Here is a 23497-nt window from a genome sequence, read left to right as displayed (position 1 = left end):
GGAGATGGGAATTCTGCTCCTGCTTTGACCAGTGTTGAAAAATGGGTTATATGCCATTCTGTCTAGAACTTACATTGGAAATACCACTTGCATTTTTTTATTTGGAGAAAAAAACCTCTCACTCATTCCATGCCTCATTTCCATGTAGAAAACTGGTAAACATTTCCATGTAGAACACATTTCTATGGTATTTCATAGTTGCTTTGTGATTGTATTTGGTGAGTACTTTGAGATTGTTGAAGGGAGAGAGATGCAAGGTCATGTATTTTAACTTTCACAAGGGCTGGTTTTGTTTTATCACTGCCTCAGCATGACTGGCCAGAACTCCCTTTGGGGTTTAGTTAATGACAATCCATCTGGATCAGGAGGTTTCAGCCTCTTCTCTCTCTCTCCAGGACTTGGATGCACTACTTCATTTAGTAGACCTACGTTTTTACAGGCGGGGGAATGGGGCAGGCAGACCCAGGAGGAAAATGTGGTTGGACAGAGGTTACAAAAGTTATTTTGACAAACTCTAAGTGATGTATGTCAGTTGTAGGGGAAAATACATTTAACATCACCACTGCGTTGTTACTCAAGGGAGCAGAAGTGAACTGGCAGCTCTTTTATGTAGGTTAGTCCAATATGAAACTCTGAATGGGCTTTCTCATTAAAAGTGAGTGACTTACTAATGAAATTCTGTAAAGTAGGAAGAAGGAAGTATCACAGGATCTAGAGGCCAAGGACAGACAGCCAAGGCAGCTAGGGAGTGAGGGAGCATGATTGGTGTGGAAGAGGGTAAGCTGTCAGCATACTGGTCTCTAGCTTTGTACCTTTCCTAACAGTGACTTCTGGCAGGCTGGCAGATTTCCATGAAAATGAACATCAAATTGGTGATTCATAGCCAGTGCCTTTAAAACAGCCTGCTCGCCTCCAGCTGGGGTACGAGGGGAGTTGTGGTTCCTCTATGCTTCTCTGCCTTGCTTGCAGGCGGGTGCTTCCTAACTTCCCACTGCTGGCCCCCACTGACAGTGCAGCACTTCAGTCCCAGCACTTTAGGACATTTTCTTCCCCCTCTCCTCCTCTGTTACCCCCTTAGCCAGATCCCAAACTGTGGGGAGTGCTTCCCATGAAGGTATTCCTCTTTCTAGTCCCATGGCATCTCCAGGGTTCAGGTTGTGGCTGTTTTTAACTTTGTTTTTGAGAGGGACTCTGCAGCTGGGCCACCCTGAGTCTTTTCTTTCTGCTCAGTTGGGGTGGGGAGATGATATCTGGTAATGGACCAGCAGATTACTTAAACTTGTTATCCATCACACAGGCAGAGAGAAAACCTGTAGATTTTCTTACAGGGCTAAAGATTTCAAAGGATGCTGAATGCGTCAGTGCTAATCCTGCATTGGGCAAAATGCCAGAGCCTGCCTAGTGCCATTGTTGGTCTGACATTTGAGCTTCCATCCTAATGGATGCCAAAGCAGATCCCTCCGCCTCACAGAGCCATTAATTAGACCTTAATGACTCTGGGAGAAAGGCCTCGGAAATGAGATTCAGAGAATTTCCTACTGATAATGCGTGGCCTGTGTACCAGGTTGGCCTGCTTTGGTCAGACTCTGAAGTCTTTTAAGTCAAATGGTCTGTGCTTCTGTTTACAGTACCTACCTTTTTTCCTGCCACCATCACCTACAACATAAAATCTGTCCTGTGTAGAATGACAGCTTCCCCTACATCTGAAACCATTTTGGGTCTTCTCTGGCAGGAAATGAGGTTTAAACACTGCTGATACTGGTATGGCTCTTGGAATGACAGCTCTGTTAACACCCTAAAGCTCTTTTCAGTCCCAGCTACCTGCAATAGTGGTTTCTATAATTTTTTGATTTATCTAAAGTTTATTCTGACTGAACAAAGGACCCATTTTTGATTTTTTTTTTTTTTTTTTAAGAAAACACCACCCCCTCTTTTTTTTTTACTATACATTGAATTCAGCCTTCATTTTCAACCAGTTTAACTTTGAACCTTCCCTTTTCTTAACAGAACTAGAATAGGGGCTCTCCAAAAGGCATTGAGAGCAGTTTTTCCTTGTTGATTTTGAATGTATTGGTTTTCTTTCATGTATATTCATTAAGATTCCTAGGCTTTAACCTCTGGCTGTGAACTGTACTTGTGTGTTGACGGTGGAGTATATGAATACAGAATGTCTGTTTTGTGAGAAGTCTGGCCACGATTATAAGAGTTGGACACTTCAGTATTTTCTTTCAATCTCTTTGTAAGGTGATTGGAAATTCTGAGAAGTCTGAGTGGTACTGATAGCAATCAAATATATTTTTCCAGTAATTTTCTTGAAACTAGCTGTGTACTCATCTACATAATGCTTTTGTCAGATCTCTATTTGGTGTTGCTACAGTGTGGTTAGTACTGGCTTGCACAAGAGCTGGAGGAAAAATTTCTCTGAATTTTAACTTGTTGGCACAATCACGTACTTTTGCCAGTGTCACCAGCAGTAATACTAACTTCAAAGTGGTTTTCCAAGCATTTGGGTTCAGTTAATGCAGCCAAACCTTAATGGAGACTGGGTTCCTGAAGCAAGCCTGTTGCATTTTGTTTTACTCTGGTTGGGTGCACGTATCTAAGGGCTGGGTACAGCAGCCTCCCTCTTAGAAGGCTATTTAGGACACACTGCATGTCAGCTGCTCTAGCTTTTATACCACCCTCTGCTGAGACAACATAAGAATATTTAATTCGTAAGGCTTTTTATATTCTATAGTTTAGTGCTTCTACCTGTGTTATTTTTTGCCAAGCCAGAGTCTTCAGTTTCATTATGAAGTGAGCCAAAGATGAAGAAAATTTGAATGATTATGGCTTTGCATTTTTTCATCATAGGATTTTTAAAATATGAAAATGAAAATAAAGTTTTTTAAAATTTTCAGACTTATACTGAGAGTAAAAAGATTTTTTTTGAGCTATTTTGAAAATCCTGGTATAAAGGCAGGTAGGAAAAGAGGAAAATCAGAATATTTTGCCCTTTTACAGTGCAATTTATAGGTAGATGCTAAACTTAAACTCATAAAAGAGAGCAAAGCTGCATAGGAGCATGTGTGTACATGTGCAAGCCTGAGGCAGGGAGCTGATTTAGCTAGAGGCAGAACGGGAAGCTTTTAACTATGGGTGGGAAAAGAGAAGGTTCTAGGATGTTTCTGAGGGGGTTTGCCACCTCCAAAATCCTAAAGGAAGGACATGGAGGTACCAGGGCCTTGTGCTTTCCGTAGCCAAAAGGTTTCCAGCACGTAATGCGAGGAGTCCCTCCTCTCTCCCAACACTGCTTCGTGATTGAAAGGCTCAGTTTTACTGTCATCTTTATCTCACTTATTTCTTCTTTTTTGCATGAATTAACCTCTCGTTTTTGAGCTTAGGATGCCATAAATTTATCAGCGTGACTCAGAGAATTAATATCCCTCTTGGTGCTCTAAAGAAGAGACTGGCACCCCACAGCTCCAAGGCAAGAGGCTGATCGGACATGACTTCATGGTGCGTTTGACAGGACACTGTGACCAACCCACTCCAGTGATGGCCCAGCACGTGTCTGACTGGGGAGGGGGATGGTTCAGCAAGGCCTTTGGTTTCAGACTTAGGAAGCAGCATGGGATGTGCAGGCTGTTGCTTGCTCCCACATGTGTACATTGGCTGCGTTAACCATTTTGTCAGCTGATGCTTTTGGTAGCAGGGTAACCTCACTTTGGGCTTGGTTAAGTAGATGCTAGAACTAGAATAGCACTTGGTTTTTGGAGGCTGAATTGGTTCCAGGACTGACAAACTGTAAATTTTTATATCATGTGTATATTTAATAAGGATGGGGAACTGGTTATTTGATAAGCATGGTAGATTGCTTCTTACTGAAGTCCCTATAGACCTTTCAGATCTTGAAGGTGTAACACATGTAGCAGACTGAGCTGTTCCCATTAAAATCCAAGAAATTACTGGGGCTCACTTTTACCACATTGACACTGGGTCTATCTGAAATGCAGCTAAGCTGTGTCTGACCTGTGGACTCTGAATTTCTCACCCGTACAATGTGAAAACAGGGAAAAGCTCAAATTTGAGATTTCATGGCCCAGATCTATTTTGGTCCAGTGATAGCAGTAGGGGCTGTTGCTGTGCAACGTTTTGTTTGGACAGCTAGGAGTAAAATCTTTGAATTACATCTTCTGGCAGAGGGGAGGGAAGAGGGAAGAACAGATTGTTTAGATGTATGATTTTAATCATGTAAGAAAGTGGCAGGAGAGGAGGTGTTGTAAAACCCCCAACTTTCATATGGTTTCATGTAAAGATTGTAGTTTTGACCAAATTTCTCTTTCTTCCTCTTCTTTTAAGTTCTGCAAATAATATTTATTATTTTTTACCTCTTTTTCATAGCTCATTTTATTTATTTATTTATTTTCTGGCAATCGCTGAAAATGTTCAGGTTATGTTTAAAAATAAAGGCCCAATATTATCCCTTTGCTGCATGATTATAAAACTACAGGTAAAGAAGTAAGTCAGATCACTTGGAAGGATTGATACCAGACTGGAAATCTCTAGTACTTTAGATACTACTTGGGAAACCAGTATAATAGCTAGGCTCTGGTCTTGAGGCTGATGCCTTGAAGGACTATGGCTGCAGTATAACTGCTTTCTTCAGGTTAAATGAAATAATTCCTTTGGGGACTAGAGAACATGAAATAATTAGTCTGTATTTCTTTGTTGTGGGGTGGGAATTGTGGGAACAGTTAACTGCATACATACAAGGCCCTAATTCTTGGACTTTCAAATCCCTTAAGATCAAGGAAGCTGGAGTAGATGTCATTTTAGAGAAGCATATGGCAGAGTATTCATCTGGGTCAACTCACACAAAATATTAAAAGTAAAGAGGCTGCTGATTCCCGTTTGAAAAGGGCCAGGGAGAAAAGTTGAGAGTAGAGGATGGCATCAGAACAAGGCGAAAGAAGGCAATTCACCAGTCAGCACTTCCCTGTCTCCGGAGGCTTGCATTTAAGCACATCCATCCAGTGCAGCTGCAGCCTCATTTTAGGAATCAGGAAATAAGCTGAGTGGCAAAGAAAGATAGGAACTGACAGCTCTCACTGTTCAGGCTCTCCCCTTCTCACTGGGGGAGCAAGTAGAGAAGAGCTTTTCTCCTGCGGAAGTGTGTAGCATTTACCGGCGGGCATCATTGCTTAGCAGAAAAAATGGTAGAGAAGAGAGAAGGACTTGTTGGAAGTGTATGGTCCCAGCTGCCTGACTGAATTAAGCACGGTGCCTGTGTGAGTTCTGCTGACTCTGTGCCTGCCTGGGATTGGGGCTGGGGGGGATGCAGGATGGGAGAGCAAATGACAGGTGTGAATCTGCTGACATTTTGTTTCCAGTGGCTTTGCCATTAACAGCTAAGCTCATGCTCTCCACTTTAACGAAATGCTTTTAGAGCCCCATTAGTGCTGCCTTTGTTTTTTCTAGCCTGTTTCATATATAATTGTGTCTTGTTTATGGAAAATCCTGAGGTGAAGTGGAAGCAATTTCTCTTCATTCCAGGTGGCAGCAGACTGGAAGCCAAATCCTGCTCATGCCAAAGACCAGCGTGTCCCTGAGCCTTCGTCCTTCTCCCTTTTTACCCTCCCATTGTATTCTTGCCAGGACCAAAACTAACACCAACTTGGTGGGTGGTTTTTCTTGAAATAACTGAAGATGGCCCATGGACTTTTTCACACCATTCTGAGTTGCACTGCCTTTCGTGGAACCTGGGCCAAGAGGGGACACCTGTATGCAGGCAGATCATGTCCTTGACTGTGTCGCAGCAGGGTGTTGCCATCACCTATCTGCTCTTACAGTAGAGATTTTGACAACTGTATGTACCTATGACCCGAGCATCTATCTCAGCAACTTCTGGTCTTCTGTGATTATCTCTCAGAGGTTTCTAAAAATGATGGTGATGTTACTGTCAGCAGCCAAGACTGATTACAAATTATGTTCCCAATGGGTAACAAGTAGAAGTTAGCTCTCAGTAATATCTGCTCCTTGTCTTCTTAGAGTGCATATGTGGGCAGCGCTAGCTACCCACCTATCTAGCTGTCAGCTAGTCCATAAATAATAAACATGAGCGAGGAGTTGAATATGCAAGCTAACTGAAGAGTAGCCCTGCCCTGATAACGCTTGGTTACAGCAATAACAGAAGAAATACTAGACTTAACATCTTTGTCTTCCTGTGTTACTTTTGGTCATTTAGTGGGCTTCTGTTAGGTGGTGCCTCTGTAACTTGTGAGTTACAAGGCTCACAGGAGGCCCAAGCAGTGTAGTCTGCTCATCATTTGTATAGTGGAAGTGGGGTGTATGTGCTGCTTCGTTGATAAACCTTATACAATCCTGCAGTTTCTAAGGAGGGGTGTATAGAAATTGGTCTGTTGATTAACACTGCTTTCAAATCCTAAATCTCATGAAGCCAGACACTGGACTGAAGTAACTTATTTTTAATTCTTCTTCCCTCCACACCCCCCCCCCCCCCCCCCCCCAAAAAAAATAAATTAGAAACCAGAAAAATATTCATTTGGCTTTGATGGAAAATTTAATTTACAAAAAGTATTTTTATTTTCAGATAATTACGGTAAAATCCAGTGAAATACAAACTCAGTATGTTATAGAATTGCCTGATAACAGATTATTTCATATCTGGTATCTGAACTGTTCAGGCATTTTCCCGGAATATGAGAGAGAGGTTCAATTTGCTCTTATGAATCAAGGAGATCTGGACCCAAAATTCCATTTTCTCCCTCTCTGCCTTTCCCCAGTATTGTGATTCTGAGTAGTTCCAAGTTACTATCGCTGTACTTCAGAACTTTGTTTGGGAGTCTCATCTTTGTTCAAACGTGATTTATGCTCTGAAGAGGCTTGCTGACTCCATCCCAATGGCTGGTTAAAGCCACACTACTCTGCTTGTGTGTTGGTTTTCTTCTTCCTCATAGATTAGTCAATCGGGAACAGTTTTCCTAGTGACTTCAGTGAAGCTAAAATCAGAGGAATGTTAAAGTGATTGAGGAACAGTGATGGAATACCCTGCAGTTGTTAATCTACTTTAAAAAACAAATAGTCTTCCCGTACAGCCTCACTGCAGCTACCCCAACATCTACTTGTCACCCTGCTTCCTCTGAAGTCCCTTGGTTTAGCCCTGTTTACTTCATATTTTCTTGGACTTTAGGAGTATCTAAAGTAAAAGAAAAAATACCGGAAGAAGTTATGCCTGCTCTTATTACACCTTCTGTTGATACCTTGCCACCTCCTGTTGCTACCTGACTTAATATAATCCCAGAAAATCTAGCTGGGAGGCAGTTTACCCTGACAAGCACCCTGATACCCAGTATCAAATCACTGAAACCAACTGAACAAGAAACAAGGAAGCTTTCCTGTTTTGGGAGAAGAGCTTTTCAAGTGCCTCTAGACATTGCTAGAGTAACTAACGATTTCCAGAGAGAAACCGTGCACAGGGGATTAAATGTTTAGACATATTATGGAGACTCCTGTACATAAAAAATTGTGTATAGGATATATAAATATATATGTAAGTATATTTATTTGCATGGAATACCTGAATGATAGAAGAACTAACTTCCTTAGGCCAGCTCCAGTGCTGGTATGTTGGCAAGCATATGTTATTATGTACCTCACCAGACAGATGCTAGCAGAAGAAAACTGTCACATAATGATTTTCATTTTCTTCTTGTGGGCAAGCTGGCTCAATTATTGATGCTTGACCTTGCCACCAGCAGCTTAGGTTATGGAGATGTAATAGCAGCTTCTCCTGCAGGTCACAGAGAAAGAGATCAAGTAGCTTCACCAAGAGATGAGTTTACTGGTTCTTTCCAGGTAATGTTTTGATTGCTTAGTTCATTTGAGTGTCTGGTGTGTGCTATTCTGTTGTGTCCCTGTTATTCTGTGTATGATTTTGAGGGCTATCTTTACATTCAAAAAAACAGACTAATTTTTGTTTGTTTGTTTGTTTGTGAGGTGCATATGAGAGTTCTGGCTTTGCAAGAGTGGATTTCTCTGGGCTGATTTTGCTGTGTGTATATGTACCATTCCATATGGCTTGCAAGTACACTGGTGTTTGACTGGAGAGAAGTGTGTGCTTGCATATTTCTTACAACCAGCTTTGCTTCATTTTTCTCTTTTTCATGTAGTTTCTGTAGTAGTCCTCCCCTTGACCTCTCATCCCACCTTGTATTCTTCCATGCCTCCTTCTGTTTTGCAGTCGCCCATTGGTTTAATCTCCCACCAGACTCCCCTACTCCTGAAAGATACTCCTTCTGCTCACCTATCTGCCCCTTCCACCTATTTTAGCTTAAAAATGACTTCTCCCCCAAATAATTTTGTTTTAATCTCTTGATTAGTATTTTTTTTTAATGGCTTTATTTTGGATTTGTTTTGTGTTTTCTTGAGATGTTTATTTTTAGTCTGTAATCCTACTCAAGGTGGAAAATAAGTCTGCATTAATAACCCACTATGTAAATCCATGGTGCTATGAATACCTGACTTTAGGAATTACTCAAAATAATCCATAGATTCAATAAAGGAAGGCAGCACAACCACTGGGGTAAAAGTAGTAAAAGAAGTGTTTTTCTTTCAATGCATATGGGCATAAGGAAAGGGGCAAAACTCAGTACCTCTGTGCTTCTTTTTCACGTTCATTTATGTTTCTTGAAAGTTATTTAGATTAATGCTACAAGTGTGCAAGGGAAAGATTCAGATGATATTAACATGCTGGTGGAAAAGCATGAAGTGTCTCTGAAGGCTTCTTTTTTTGTCTTTTTACCTTTACTAATTCATCATGTAGGAGATGCCAACTAAGACGCTACACATCTGCACCACGGGTTGATGAATAAGCCAGTAGAGAGACCTGTGCATTGTTAGGGAGCAGAACTTCCTTTCTATAAAAGCTGGAGAGTACCTAGGGCAGCACATGCAAGGGATGGGTCAGGATAAGACAGGACCGAGACACTTGATCTCATTTGTGGGTGGCAGTCCTTCAGTTGTAGCCCCCAGCCTTTCTAAGAATTTCCTACTTCTAAGTATTGCCTACACTTGTTGGCAGTGTACAGCACGTGACAAAAGTTTTCATATCTGAAAGTCTGGAGCATGAGCTCATTTGTTTAGGATTTGAATTCTACCGTACTTCTTATTTGAAGGGCCTTTTTTGTATTGTGGCTTCTTGTACTTCTGGTAACCCATTAGCAGTACCTGCCTGTTCCCCCAAGGCCAGATAGAAAGGGCTAGTGGCTACCATTGACGTATCCTGGATGTCAACTCAAAATGAAAAGTGAAAGCCTGATAGCCTATTAATGATCCCCTGGGATGTCCATTTATCTCATGCGTCATTTTGTAGTCCTTAAACACTTGAAGTATCACAGAACAAGTCCTGAATGTGTCACTGGCACCACTCAGAGAGGATGCAGCAAGAGATGGTTCTGACATGTACTGTGGCATTTGCAGCCCTATTATTGTGACCTAATCCCGTGATAACCTGAATCATTTTAATGGAGATGTCATCTGCAGTTTAAGCCTCACCATCCGGTCTGCCATCATTACATCCACCGAGTACAGTGACATAACTCAATGATACTGTTCAAATTACACCAACAGAAAATGATTGAAATGTTGCTCTTGGTTTCTACTTTTACATACAGTGTATTCACCTCCTGCAGCACAGACATCAAGCAGAAGAGGATATTGAGGGTAGAGGTGCTGTTGTTCAAGATAAATTCACTTTTCCTGTACAAAAGAAATGGTTTCAATTTCTTAGGGTCCTTCACTGCAGCTGAAGGACAGGATTTCAGCTGTATGGGATTGTAAAATGTGAAAATTATGTCGAAGTTCTGAATGTCACTTCTTTTCTTCAATGAATCATTGGGTTTTTTTCCTGCTTTGTTAAATCTCCCACCACAGTGGAAACTGCAGCAAATAGGAAAAGCTGAATGATTATGGATCAATGTTCTATTTAAGGTCTGAAGAAAAATAAATAGAACCAAGATGTGCATCAGATGAGAGTAGATAATATTTACAGTACTGGACATGCATCTAGGAGCTGAGAAGGGGACGAAGTCAGACTGGAGGGTCTCTGCAGACAGACAAAAAGGAGGTAACTTAAAGAAAATGAGAAGCAGCATTCCACTGATCTGTGGCAGAATGAGATTTTCTCTTTTTCTATGTATATTTATGAGGTTAGTTTCTAAGAAGCTGTTCCTTTTAAGGCAAGAGAGAAGCTATGCTTTGATGAGGGAAGCAGGCAGAAGAGAATTGTTCAGCAGCAAAGCAAGCAGAGATATGTTATTTCTTGGCTAATAAACTTCCTCCTCTGAAAATAAATTGAGGTTCAGTTTAACTTTGTGCTGGTCGTGTGTCCAGGAAGCTCTTAGCCCACAGTTTCCACTGATCAGCATTCTCGTAGTTAGCCTCGGCACTGATGTGGGGGGCTGATTGGGCCTTGTACACCAAGTCCCTCATCCTCAGTTTCTGCAGTTCTTTCCCCTGGCAATGATCAAGATGCTTTAACGTGAAGCAAAGAAACTTTCGCTGATGAAAGTATATGTAGTGGGCATGTGTTTCTCGGCAACATCGTACAGGCTAGTGACTTGCTGGATGTATAGTAACCAGAGGGCACAGGTGATATAAGGATGAGGCAGCTACCTAGGATTTCAGAGACCTTAAGCTCAGTTCCTTATTCCACTATAAGCTGTGTTCCTCTGGACTGCCTTGTAGAAATGTTTTGAAGATGACCACAATAGAGATTGCAAGGCATTCATGCTGCAGAATAAACAGTTACAGCCAGAAATCTTTAATTAAGAATTGGTATTAAAGAATTCAAAACTATTTAATACACCTTGTTGTGATCAGTCTGGAACTAATTAAAACTTCTGTCCTAGCATGCACCATTTCTAGTTTATATTCCTCATGACAACTAACTCTCTACTTCTCTTAAATGAGTGGTCAGGAATGTTGGGAACATATTTTCAAGGAATTAGAGCTTGGAAAGAAGGCTTTTTCTGAAAACTGTCTTCCATTAAGGCAGGCATGCATGAACAGTGTTAAATAGGTATTTTATTATTACTGTTACCATTAGCTGTTTTTTTTTTTTTTTCTGTATGTTTAGCATAGAACAGCCTAAAAGTTGTTTAGATAAAAATAAAGCATGCTGCTTTTTGTTGGGGTCTTTTGGCTGTACTAATTTTTGTAAATAACGGATTTCATATTTCTTCCCATTAGCATGAAAAGCATTTATAGAAAGAGCACAGGTCTTGGAATAAAAGTCTCTCATTAATTTATAGAACCTAATAAGACACACCAGGACTGCATGAATGCTGTGGACTGGCACTGGTATTGAGCTGAACATGGCTTTAGGCTGAGTTGGGGCTGGATTAGGTCCCTCAGACGTCATTTTGGTCACTCTAACTTAATGTAACCTTGTGTCCCAATTCTAAAAGAAACTGTTCTGTATCCTAGAGCAAAATCCGCTTCAGGATTCTGATAGTGGCTTGAAACTTAGCAATATCATTTTCTTTAAATCAATTTATTCTTATTTAATGTCCTCAACTTCTGGTGAACAAAGATGTGGAAAACCTAGCTCAAATCCTTGAGATACTTGTGAAATGCAGTACCTTACCCTAAATGCTTCTAGCTCCTTCTCCAGCAGCTTAAAGGTGATTGTAATTTAGAGCGTATGTTAGAGGTGGTTTGCTTGTCTTTGTATTTTCTTTCTATTTGGTGCATTGTCAAAGAAAGAAGTTAGGAATAGAAGAGAGTGATTACACACACACGAGCAACAGGAAGGAAAGAATGATAAATCAAGTGAAATCAGCAGGAATGTGAGAGAGAGAGAAAGTCAGGCTGGCTGCTCTGTGTACTCCCTGTTGCCTCCTCTTCTCTGTTGGTACTCCATGGATAGCCAAAAGAAAATGAAACAAGCAATGTAGCTGAAGACTTGGGGGAACTGGCCTGAATGTTACAATGTGCAGTACTCTGTAGAATTTACTTCTCATCGTTATGATATGCTTATCTGCTCATGCAGGGCGTTATCTTGAGCTGTGGTGTCCTCTGGAGCTGTAGTGTGTTGAAAATGTCCCAACTACTAAGAGTTATCTTTAAATTCTGACATGGTAAATAATTGATTTAACTCAGTCTTCTTTCCTTGTGATTTATGTATTAGTGATCCATTTAATGGAGTTGTTTAAAGTAAGTAAGGATCTTGAAATATGTTACTCAATTTTGAGATGACCTCTGTTGCCCCCCTCTGTGGTGTATGAGGATGAGAAGTCATAAAGTATTCATCAATCTTGGTTCCTTTCTGTGACAAAGGGAGAAAGTTCTGATGGGAACAGGGAGAGAAACCTTTAGCTGACAGGGTTTATATTTGCCTAAAGCCTTCATCAGCCTCTTACAGTAGTCAACTAGAGAGCTGAAAACTTAGCATATCCACTCCCAAGTGTAAGAAAACATGCAACCATGGTTTCAGCTCTCACTGGAAAATGGCAGATCAGTTTTGGCACCCCAAAAATAAGGAAAAAACCCAAAAGATGGCACCATCTCTTTAGCCGTACCACTATTGTTGTCCAGAAGGTGGCAAAAAGGTAATTCTGTTTAGCCTCTGCAGAGAGACAGCACCTGTATTTAAGCATTTCTACATTTTGCTTATTGGCACACCAAAAAACGCAGCTAGGCCTTGAGCTGCTTGTAGACAAACAGCATATTAAATTCTGCTGTAGTGTTGTTTGTGTAAACTAATGAAGCCTATGAGACTGTGCAAGCTATGGCCAAGAGTACCATCGGAAGCACTGCTAGCGCTGAGGGGGCTGTGTGGATGGGTAGGATCTCGGGGTGATGGGCAAACCTCATGCCTGAGCTACTGAGTACTTCCTGGAGACAAGAAGGGACCCTCTAGGTCATCAGAGTCCATCAATTCACTGGCTTGTTGGCCATGTCTAGGCTATATTTCTGTGAGGATGAATTCAGGGTGTGCATCTTTTCTTCCTGTAGGTTGCCATGCAGATATTTATGCCCACAAAATCTAGCAATAAACCGGGTTTAGCTCCCATTGATGCTAATAGCGAAAGTTGATCAGTCAAGATTAGTGTCATTATAAGCATATGGAATGGATGGTCACACACTGTCTCTATTTAGGCTGAGAAGTTCTATTTCATGAAATTAAAAGATTGATGCTACTGATCCTGATAACTTATTTTCAAAATATTTATTATGAGCAAGCTTTCTAACACAGACGTTTTCACTTGTATGTCAGAGAAAGCAAGACAAAACAAGATGGTATTCTGCAAGTAAGAAAACATCAGGAAGAGTAGTTCCCTGTTAGCACTGCTAATTTACATCCCCATCAACATGCAGTCTGGATTAATTTCTCAAGCCAAGGGAATGTGAGAAATAGCACAGCATGTGCAAGGCACATCTCCACACAGCTGCTGGATCCAGCTTCTCTGGCAGCTGTTGTTACAGCTTGGATTAGGTGCTAAATGTTCACCTTGACAACTTGTCTATTCTCTTCCATTCACTGAGCCTCTTGCTCTAGAGAATAGCAGCAAGTGATGCTTGTGGTGTTTGTGTGACTCAAGGCCAGTATCAGAATTGCTCTTTACAAGATACAATTCTCCCTAAAAATGCAGCAAATGCAAAAGTGTGGAAACTATTCTTTCTTATATTTCCTGGATGCACTATAAAGACTTGGGAGAATAGCTGTCTCCACGTCTGTATGGAAAATGGTCCACAGAAGTTTCCACCGAGCTCAGCTGATTGCGGTGATGGTGCTTTCTGCTGTCTGCCTTGGAGCTGTTGTGTCACTGGAGTGGTTGTATACCTCGCCATACCCCCGTTCGTACGGACGGGAGAAGCAACTGTCTCTGCTGGCACGGAGGCCAAGTGTGGGCTGAGAGGGCAATTTGTGCCTCCCATCCCAGAAGCATGGTATGTCTAGTCTGATCTGTTGCTTCTTAGACTTCTTGCTGCTGGATGTCCTGACTAACTTTTGTCTGTAATTGGTAGCTTTGGATGAATATTTGGGAACTATTCCTGCCTTAATTACATTGCACTGTAATTGAACAATTGCATCAAACACTGATCTTAAAACAAAGTATATGGTAAAAGCAGAAGCCTGCAGGTGATACAAACACTGACTTTAGAATCAATGTCTCTTGAATGGGATTATCAGAAATATTCACAAAGTTTCATAGAGGTTACATGAATTTCAAATTTTATTTAATCTGATTTTCAAAAGGTCATAAGATGCTGTGATTTCCTTCTAACTCACTGAGCTCCACTGTGATTCTCTGTGTGCTTTCAAGACTAGTTTTAGCTTATTTACTCTTTTCAGTGAGGTCTATATGGACAGAAAAAGGGCCAGGGGGTAGGCTGAGCTGAGACTTGCTTAAGTTTCTCAATTTTCCTTACTACACTTTCCTAAAATTGTTCAGTTGCCGAGAAAGTAAAGGAAACTGGGTTGTGCCTGGATGAATAAAACCGTTTAATAATTTATGTGAATTTTGGGCTCTTACTTAATGGGTTAAAGATCTCCATGAAGAATTTGACAATTGATACAGTCAGTATTAAATAAAACCAATGTTTGAGGAAAGCTCAATTTCTTATAATTGAATAAAACCATTGAGAAATGTCACTGCTCATCCCTATTTGTCATGAAGATGCCTTTAGGGATTTGGACAAATAGCAGAAATATCTTCTAAAGGGTGAAGTCACACACGTGCCTATGAAAACATGTCTCTCTGAAGGCAGTTTTAATTGCAGTGTGTAGTAACTAGTTAATTTAAAACCTTGCTAAAGAGTAACTCTTAAATGAGTATATGACAGAAATAATATGTTGATATTTGCTAGGAAGAGTTGACATTTCATGCCCACAGGAGACAGTCTTGTACGATTAAGAGCTAAAATAAGAGCATGCATAACCTTTCAGGTAACAAGCTAATTGAGCACAGTATCATCTTAAAAATACTGTTTTAGGGAGAACCAGTCTTTTATAATAGCTTTTGTCTTTTCTATATGTGCAGCTCCACTGTCAAACCAGACATGATACTCAGTGTACAAGATAATATATCAATTTTAGCTAGCACATCAGCAGGAGCACATACAGATAAATGCTTCAGTCTCAAAGTGCTAAACAGGTCACAGACTGAAAAATTCTTCCTTATTTAATGTAGGGGTAGAAGAATTTTCCTTCCTGGAAGCACATTTGATATATGCTCCCCTCATGGAAAATCTTTGCTGTATATAGCAAGTACTTTTAGCAAATTTTTTTCAAAGGTCCATAGTACTGTCCTGTATTTAAAATGTGCAAAAGATGCAGTAGTCAGAATATGAAGAAGCTTAAAAAGTAGCTGTCTGGAATATTTGTGCTTTAGGTGAGCAGATGGGAATCCTGTGATTGATTGTTTGATTATGGGCATCTAGGAGTAAATATCAATATGGTAGACTGTGCAGCAGCTTAGAAGATGGAAGACCTAATTTATTTGTGTTCTGGACACCAATTTGCCGTGTGCCTTTGGGACAGATGTCAAACAGTGGTGCCTGGACGTGCCCATTGCTCTGAATTGAACTTCACTTTGTACAGGATAAAGCACTCCATTTCCAATTCAAAGTTGATATTACTGAGCATTGGGCAAATATCAGAGTTTAAGGGTAACTTTCTGTGGGCAGCCCTCCAATGCCGGAACACTCATAAGGGGTTTTTTGAGGACTGGTTATTGTATTTGTTCAATTTGTGTGGTGTGCGTTATTTGATGTCTGTAAGCTATTGAACTGTCTGGCATTTCAGCCTCTTCTACAGACACAAACATTATTGGAAAATAATTTAGTGAAACCTCTTCCCTTACTTGTATGTATTTTGAATGATGACTGGTTTCTGGCACTGGAATAGCAGCCACTGTGCTCACTGCTCTCTAGTGTACCAGAGAAGCTGTTTTTTCATGAATGCTTTAACTGCAGTTGACACTGGAACTTGGTGTCTTGTGGAAAGCCTTAGATTTTGTGTATTATATGTAGCTTTTTTTTTTTTTCATTTTTTTACTTGGGTAAAGAAGAACTTTTTCTGGATTCATTTTTTATAAAATGTTGATACAAACATAACTTTAAAAATTAATTAGCTCTAGTCACAAGTGTTTCCTGAGAAAACAGAAACAATGTCACAATTTCAAAATTTGATGGCCATACTTCAGCAAAAACAGAGTGTGCATCTACTTAGATTAAATGTGGTTAACTGGACTTTTAAATGCTAGAAGTAAGAATAGGTCTTTCCTATTGATTTTAGTAGTTTCACCCAGCGAGCATGTGGTCCAGTATTTAACAGTAGTCCTGAAGACATAGGTTTTAAATTAAAGAGATTTTAAGTCCTAAATCCATATAATTTTTCCAATTAAAGGATCTGATTTCATTAGGACTGTTTTTGTCAGTAGGGATTTGCAATCATGTCTAAGATACCTGTGGCTGAAAGAGTGTCCTTGGGTAGAAAACTTGTTTTTCAGCTCACAAACTTAGTTTTAGTTTAGTTTGATGTTGATCATTCATAGATTCTGAAAAAGTCACACATGAACCAGCAGAAAAACAACTGTCTGCCTGTCTCTGGTGTGCAGACTCTCTGTAAGGTATTCCTCTGAGAGATCTGTTGTGCAAACCTGTTAGTAACTTAAATGATTCATGGATGAAATTTTAGGAACTACCATTTAATGCAGACTGATACTAGGATAGAAAAGCAGGTTTTTTTTTGCATGAGAAACCATGTCAGTATGTTGTTAAAGATCCATTAAGTTTCTTCAGAACAATGAGGTGGCTGAATCTGCATCATTTTTGCTTTAGAGACAAATTCCCAGTAAAATGAGGACCAGTGGGATAGCAATAATAACAACTGCATAGATTCTTTGCAATTTATCAGGTTTTTTTTTAAAAGGGTAATGTTCAGTGAAGGAAATAGTTCTATAATGCTGTTGGACAATCTGGATGTACCTTATGCTAATAATAATGTATTTTTGAGAGCTACATTTTCAAGTAATTTTCCGAAAGCTGGTAGATGGTTTCAGTTGTCTCTTCTGAGCTCATAATTGCGCACTTCATATGCAAATACCACCCTACAGCAAAAGTCACTGGAAAAGGTATGCATTAAATGGAGAAGGTGGGAGGATTATTTAGAATTATTTTTCATTGAATTTTCAGCTTACCTCCTACTTACTGCAAATGAGAATGCTTGTTCTGTGCTTTTCACCTGCAGGTGTACTCATCTCTGTAAAACGCATATAGATATTTAAAGGAAAGAGATACCTAAAGTTGCAGGCAGGATAAAGCCAAATCTTCAAACATGGATTGCAAAGGTGGATTTACATGCCTAAGGTTTATGGTCCTCTGGTATATATGGCCTTAATACGGCTTTCCAATTCAGTGAGGGCTCTGGTGGTTACTTGTCAGACAATGGCACTATTTTTTTTTTTTTTTTTTTTTTTCCCCCAAAAACCTGATGCTGGCTCTGCACGTACACTTGGTGGAGGGAGGCCTGTCTGGAGGCGAATGAGGTACCTGGTAACTCCGCCTGTTCCCAGAGGCTTAAATGGCCTCTTGTGTACAGTGCACAGTGTAGTCTACAGCCTTTTGGCCCAAGCAGTCTTCCCTCATACTACCCCCAGACCTCTGTCACTCAGGGCAGCCACCACAGTGTTTGCCACCGTGCAAGCAGCAAACACAACATCCATGGCTGGGATTTTTGTCCCTCGGAGGTGAGGGACATGGTGCTGCTATTACCTCAACCTCCTTTCTTGGGCGGTGGGTTTCAGCGGTGCCTGTGTGGAGCCCACACCGGTAAGCCCGCCCAGCTCCCGTGTGCGCTGGGCCTCGCTCCTCACGCTGGCTCTGCCCCCTGACTAGGAGGATCACAGGTGAGGCGTGTTCGGTTTCTTGACAGTCTGCCAAGGAGCCTGGGCTTTCGGTGGCTATAACTCTATTACACCTTTATGAGTTTCTCAGGCAAACCGACAGGCTTTGACTTACAAAACTCTGCAGCCTCCAGTGTACGTGACTCGTGAACGTTTGCATGCTGCAGGTTTCTGGGCCTCTTCCCATGGATTCAGGATCTTACTTTTTTTGACACCACTTTGTTTACACTTTTTTTTTGGTAGCCAGAAGTCTGGAAGGTCTCCTATTTGAGACAGGACTCAAAGCCTTCAGGGATATTCTGCTCTAACTTTAGGTCCCAGGGCTCAAATTCTTGGGTCTTGGCTTCAAATGTGAGCTTTGATTTGAAACTAGATAGAAGGTAGGAAACCAGCTGAAGGATTGGTAATGTTTCGCACATCCACAGTGTGATGCATTTTACCCCCACAAAGATGGAAAACAATTTTGTGTTTCTAGTATATTTTTCAGTGCCTATTGATGCTGAAGTGACTTGTTAAATCCTTCATCACCTATACTAACCTCAGTCGTCTTTTTTTATAGAATCATCTTTGAGGTTGTTACCATAATCTCACCGTAGTGTTAGATAGTTGTACTTGCCTTGTGTTTGCCACAATCATTTGTTAAAATAAAGGGTCCTAAACCTAGCTCTGTGGTCTGGGGTTTACGTTGTGGATTGTAGGGAAGGGTACAGGCTCCAGTGCCTGCATGTCACTGAGTCAAAGCTGTCAGCGTAGCTGTCTGTGGAAGCAGGTGTGTTTTTAAATCTGAGCCTTGAGAAAACAAACAAGTTTAGGCTCTCTGACCAGATTTACCCTGTCCTTTCCATTGCACTACTGTGCTCTTTTATGCCTATTTTGAGTGTGATTAAAAGAGATAAGTGTTTTCTGTGGGACCAAGGCACAAGCATGCTTCTCTCTTCTATGAACTTTCCAGAAGGGGCATCTGGAGTGGGAAAAGGGAGATGTTGTCAAGGGACCATTCCCAGCAGTATTGACTGGCTTTAACACCAACCCATTCAGAATGTCTTTACCCTCCTCAAGAAGCACTGTACATTTGGTGTGAAGAATTTAAAAGCTGTTCTTTTTAGTTTTGTGTTTTGTTTTTTTTTTTTTTTTTTTTTAATAGTCTATAAACTCATGCTGATTCCCTAGTGAAATTTCTTGATAGTATGTGTGCTACCGCACATTTTACTTTGCCTGTGACCTAACAAAAACATACAAGACTCTTTTTTACATCTGTGCACTTGAATGTTAACTACTTTTTAATCATGTTGATTAGTAATGTATTGAATGATGAAAGCTTTCCGTATCCTTTCTCAGACCTGCTCCCCCTGCCCCCATTTTATTTTTTTTAATTGCCTCTAGTTCATTTCATCTTGTTTCACTAGAGTGATTTTATTTTTCAGCAAAGATTTTATTCAACAGGGAATACACCTTAGGTTTCCATAAATTTCAGCTCAACTCACTAATTACCTTTTGTGTCTAAAGAAAGATTGAAAAACAAAGGTTGGACCAGTCATAAAGATAAAAATAAAAAATTAAGCTAGGTAGTCTGGGAGAAGAAAGAGGTACTGAAGGCGATGGCATTGTCTCTCCCAGCTTTTGAGATATTGGAGACCTGAGTTCAAATCCTGTATTTGCCTTTGAAAGTGTGACTCTGTGTCTTCCACAGAAGCATTGTGACAACTGGACTACATAATATTCGGCTTTGTTTCTCTGATAATGTTATTGGGAGGATATAAACTGCTGCCTGCTCCTCATGGGTTCTGTGACCATTGTTGAGGATAGCACAATGTACGCAAAGAGTTAAGGGATGGCCAAAATCAAAGCAATGTGCTTTTGGAGTTAGTTGTACAAAAAGTTTTATTCTTCATAAACCAAAAAATGCTTAAGTTCAGTGCTACCCAGAACCAGTGAGGTTTTTTTTTTGAGAAGTGAGGATGAGTGGAGGGATATTCTTTTGAACAAAGTTAATTCACTGTGATGTACCTTTAGAAACACCATCCCATGTATATCTATATTACTGCACTCCACTAACTTTGGGGACTATATTGGTGCTCTGATTTTGACCCCTAGTGATGTTTATGAAACCTTGGCACTAGACTGGAACCTCAGAGCTGGAGTTCCTTCCTTGTGGATGGCTAGCCCTAGGCACCAAACCCAGATACTTCTGCAGTCTGGGAAAATGCAGCTAGTTGCATCTGAATGATGTAGCAATGAAAAGCCCTGGTCTGCCAGAAGGGTGCATTTGTGGACTTGTTACACCTGAGAATCCAGTTGCAAGAGAGACAATCTTTGCCAAGAAAGTTCTTTCACATGCTGCTGGCTTGTTAGTCTCCAGTGATATTGGAAGCGTATCTGTCATCTCTTAGATGCAAAGTCAGCTGGCCTGATCATAAAAACAGGCTTTCCAGGGAAGTATCCACTACTTCTTGAGGCAGGTAAAACAGGAAATATCACAAGTAGAGCATTTCTCACAATATTTTGGCACTTTTGCTTCTAAGTGCAAAAGCATGTAAAAATAGCTTATTTGCAAAGATTAGTGGAACTCATCAGAACTGCTACAAATGTTTAGTTTAGTATTTGGGTGACTAAACAGCTTAGGTTCTTACTACAGTCAACCATTTCTTAAGCAGTGAGCGTAATGATTTGGGGAAGTTATTGTGTTGCTCTGGTTCAACGATAAGAAATTAAGAGAAAGCTAGAGACAGCACAGAGGTAAAAAAACCCCACCAGTAATTTTTTCTTCCTTGCTGCATAAAACTTAGTTGCATTCAGCTAAAGTAGAACCATCTGTCATATGCTAAACATTCAGAACATGTGGTTATAATTTTGTGTATTAAGTGGAAAATGACCAAGAAATAAATGACCAGATCACCTTTCTCACCTGAAAACAATGCTTATAAAATTTGCACTCCTAATAAAAAAACCTCAAACCTGAAAATATCTCCTTAAGCATAAAAGTTTTACTCCCTATTAGAAAATGATGAAAGACTGAAAATCTGACAGGAGCTTTTCTGTCTTTCCTGTTATTGCTGCTTTTGCATGGGATCCATGGCAGTAGTAGTGGGCTGGACCTCAAAGCCCGAACCAAATTAGAGATGTATTTGTAAAGTCTCTATTTCTGTGTTCTCTTCATGATCCTTTTGTTACTTGAGCTGGGAAAAATTTCTTATGATCTTTGTGTGTTTTTTTTCCTGTCTATGTAAGTGCATTAACACCATGTACCCACCTTACATTTTCTAACATTGCAAAGCTTCCATGAACTGTGAAGTTTAATAATTTGCAAAGAATATACTTATACTGCATTGCAGTTACATGGGTTATTTGGTGTACTCCTGCAAGAGAACTTCACTTCTGCCTCTACTGATGTGAAACAAAACAACTCACAGTCTAATTGCTTTCTTTTATTTCCCACAAAGCCCACTCACAAGAAGAAAAAGAAGGCAGATCTGGTACATCTCCGGTGGGATTTTTTTGTCAGATGTAGAGAAATTGCATCAGAAAGAAATTTGGCCTTGGGAAATGCAGGGGGGGCATGAGGAGTAAAAGCTGCAATGTGAGTTTGTACAAACTTGTAGTATAGCCTGGATTTGCCTTTGATTTATTTATGTAAAGACAGAGACACACAGCCACTACCACCAGCCTCAGACCACAGGGGGTATCAGGAGTACAAATTCTGGAGCTTTGTTCGAAGTGGTAAGATTTGGATGTGGTGTTGCAAGGGCTGTTGCAAAAGACGTTAAAATAATGTGAGAAAAGAAAATCTTACAGATGTAGAAACTATAGAAGGAGCTGCAGAGGAAACCTGGCCAGCTGTTGAAGTCAGTTTGTTGGGACCATGCAGTAATTAGGTTATGGGGACAGAAACCTTATACCAAAGTCAGTTTCAGAACAGAGGCCTTTGGTATGGATAAACCTATACAGTAAAGGTAGTCTGTACAAGACGAGATGAATGAAACCCATCCTAAATGTGCGTTTAAACATCTTGCTAAAGGGAATTGTTTGTCTGCAACAGGCAGCAAGGAACCCTGGCTTTTGCATGCTGAATCAGATAATTAACTTTTGTAATTCTGTAAACGTTATCCACTGTGGTATCCTTCCACAGTAAATTATAAGGGATTGCAGGAGTATTTATAGTCTTATGTAGTGAAGCATAAAGCATCTTCAGAGAAGCTGAGGTAAAGTTTCACTCTTGTTTCAGTTAGTCCTGGACTATGCAGCATCAGAAAAGTCCAGAAAAGCCATCTAATTTCAGCTAGCTGTTGTTGAAAGCAGCTTTGCTGTCCCAACTCCCTACGAGTTTCCACACTGAGTCTATGTCCCCGCCCTTGTCTTTGTTACTTGACCAAGCTGATATCACTTTAGTACTCTCCTGCAGCTTTCTTCCCCAGAGCTGATTTAGGAGATGATCTTCAGTAGCTTATGTCCACAGGCAGCAGCTGATGTGACCCCTCAGACTGTTGTAACTTCAGATGCTCTGACTTGCAGCTGGGCATGCAGGAGATCATTTGGCATTGCTTGTGAGGTGTTGATTTGCTACATATTCAGGTGCCATGGCCACAGATGTCTTTTCTGTAGAAAACACTTCTCATTTTTTGGTCTATATTCCTTGTCTGCTGCCATTAACTGTGGAACAGTGTCTTCTGGACAAACTAAAGTCTCAGGAAGACTTGGTCTTTGTAAGTGATTGCCTCAGTGGTGCTGAACAATTATTTTCTTAACTGGCCTGAAATACAGTGTACCTAAGTATCTTCTAACTTTAGTACCTATACTATACCTAAACCATCGCCATTTATACGTGACAAGGTCATCAAGAAGTTATAAGGTATGGGTGCATGCTGCTTGCAGTCGAAATGCTGAAGAAGATACAATCCCAAGTATTTAAGAAAACACTTAACCCAGGGTATTATACCATTGACAGGAAATATAATTTAAGCACATAAATAGAGTTTCTGAGGACATTTCCCAGCCATTATTGCTTTTCCTGGCATTTGAAGACTTAAAAGACAACACTGTATTTGCTTATTAATGCATGTTCTTCCCTGCCTGACTTACCTATACCAGATAGTTTTTTGAGGTAAAGCTACTTTTTGTGGTTCCTCTGCATGAATTATTGTCTGTTGCTTCCCATTAATCAGGTGGTGACCTTTAGCAAGTATTATTATTAGTGCGTGTGTAAATTCAGTGAAACCAAGCTTGCAACACAGATCCCTGTAATGTCTGTGGGTATGCAGAAAATTGTTTTTTTTAAAAGATGGAGCAGGAGCAGGCTTTGTTTTGTGAGAGGATTCAAAGGAGGCGCTGGAGTGGTGGTGTATGCCCTTGCATTCTTCTGGTCCTTGAAAAAGAACACACAGTAACTCTATTATAAAGTCAGGATTATGCAAATTAGAAAATTATTTTTTGTTGGCTATAGCCGGAATCTATGCCCAAGCATGTCTTGTGCAAGGCATCTTCCTCTTTGAGGAGATAGACCTGTTGAGTATTTGACTCTTGGCCAAATGATTTCTTGCTTTATATTCACAGCTTTAGAGAGAGACTGTGGCTGATTATTCTGTGCAAAG

The sequence above is a fragment of the Tyto alba genome, unplaced genomic scaffold, assembly GCF_018691265.1.
Source record: "Tyto alba isolate M040663 unplaced genomic scaffold, T.alba_DEE_v4.0 Super-Scaffold_18, whole genome shotgun sequence".
In the NCBI taxonomy this organism is placed as follows: Eukaryota; Metazoa; Chordata; class Aves; order Strigiformes; family Tytonidae; genus Tyto; species Tyto alba.
Note: the sequence above shows the minus strand (reverse complement) of the source record.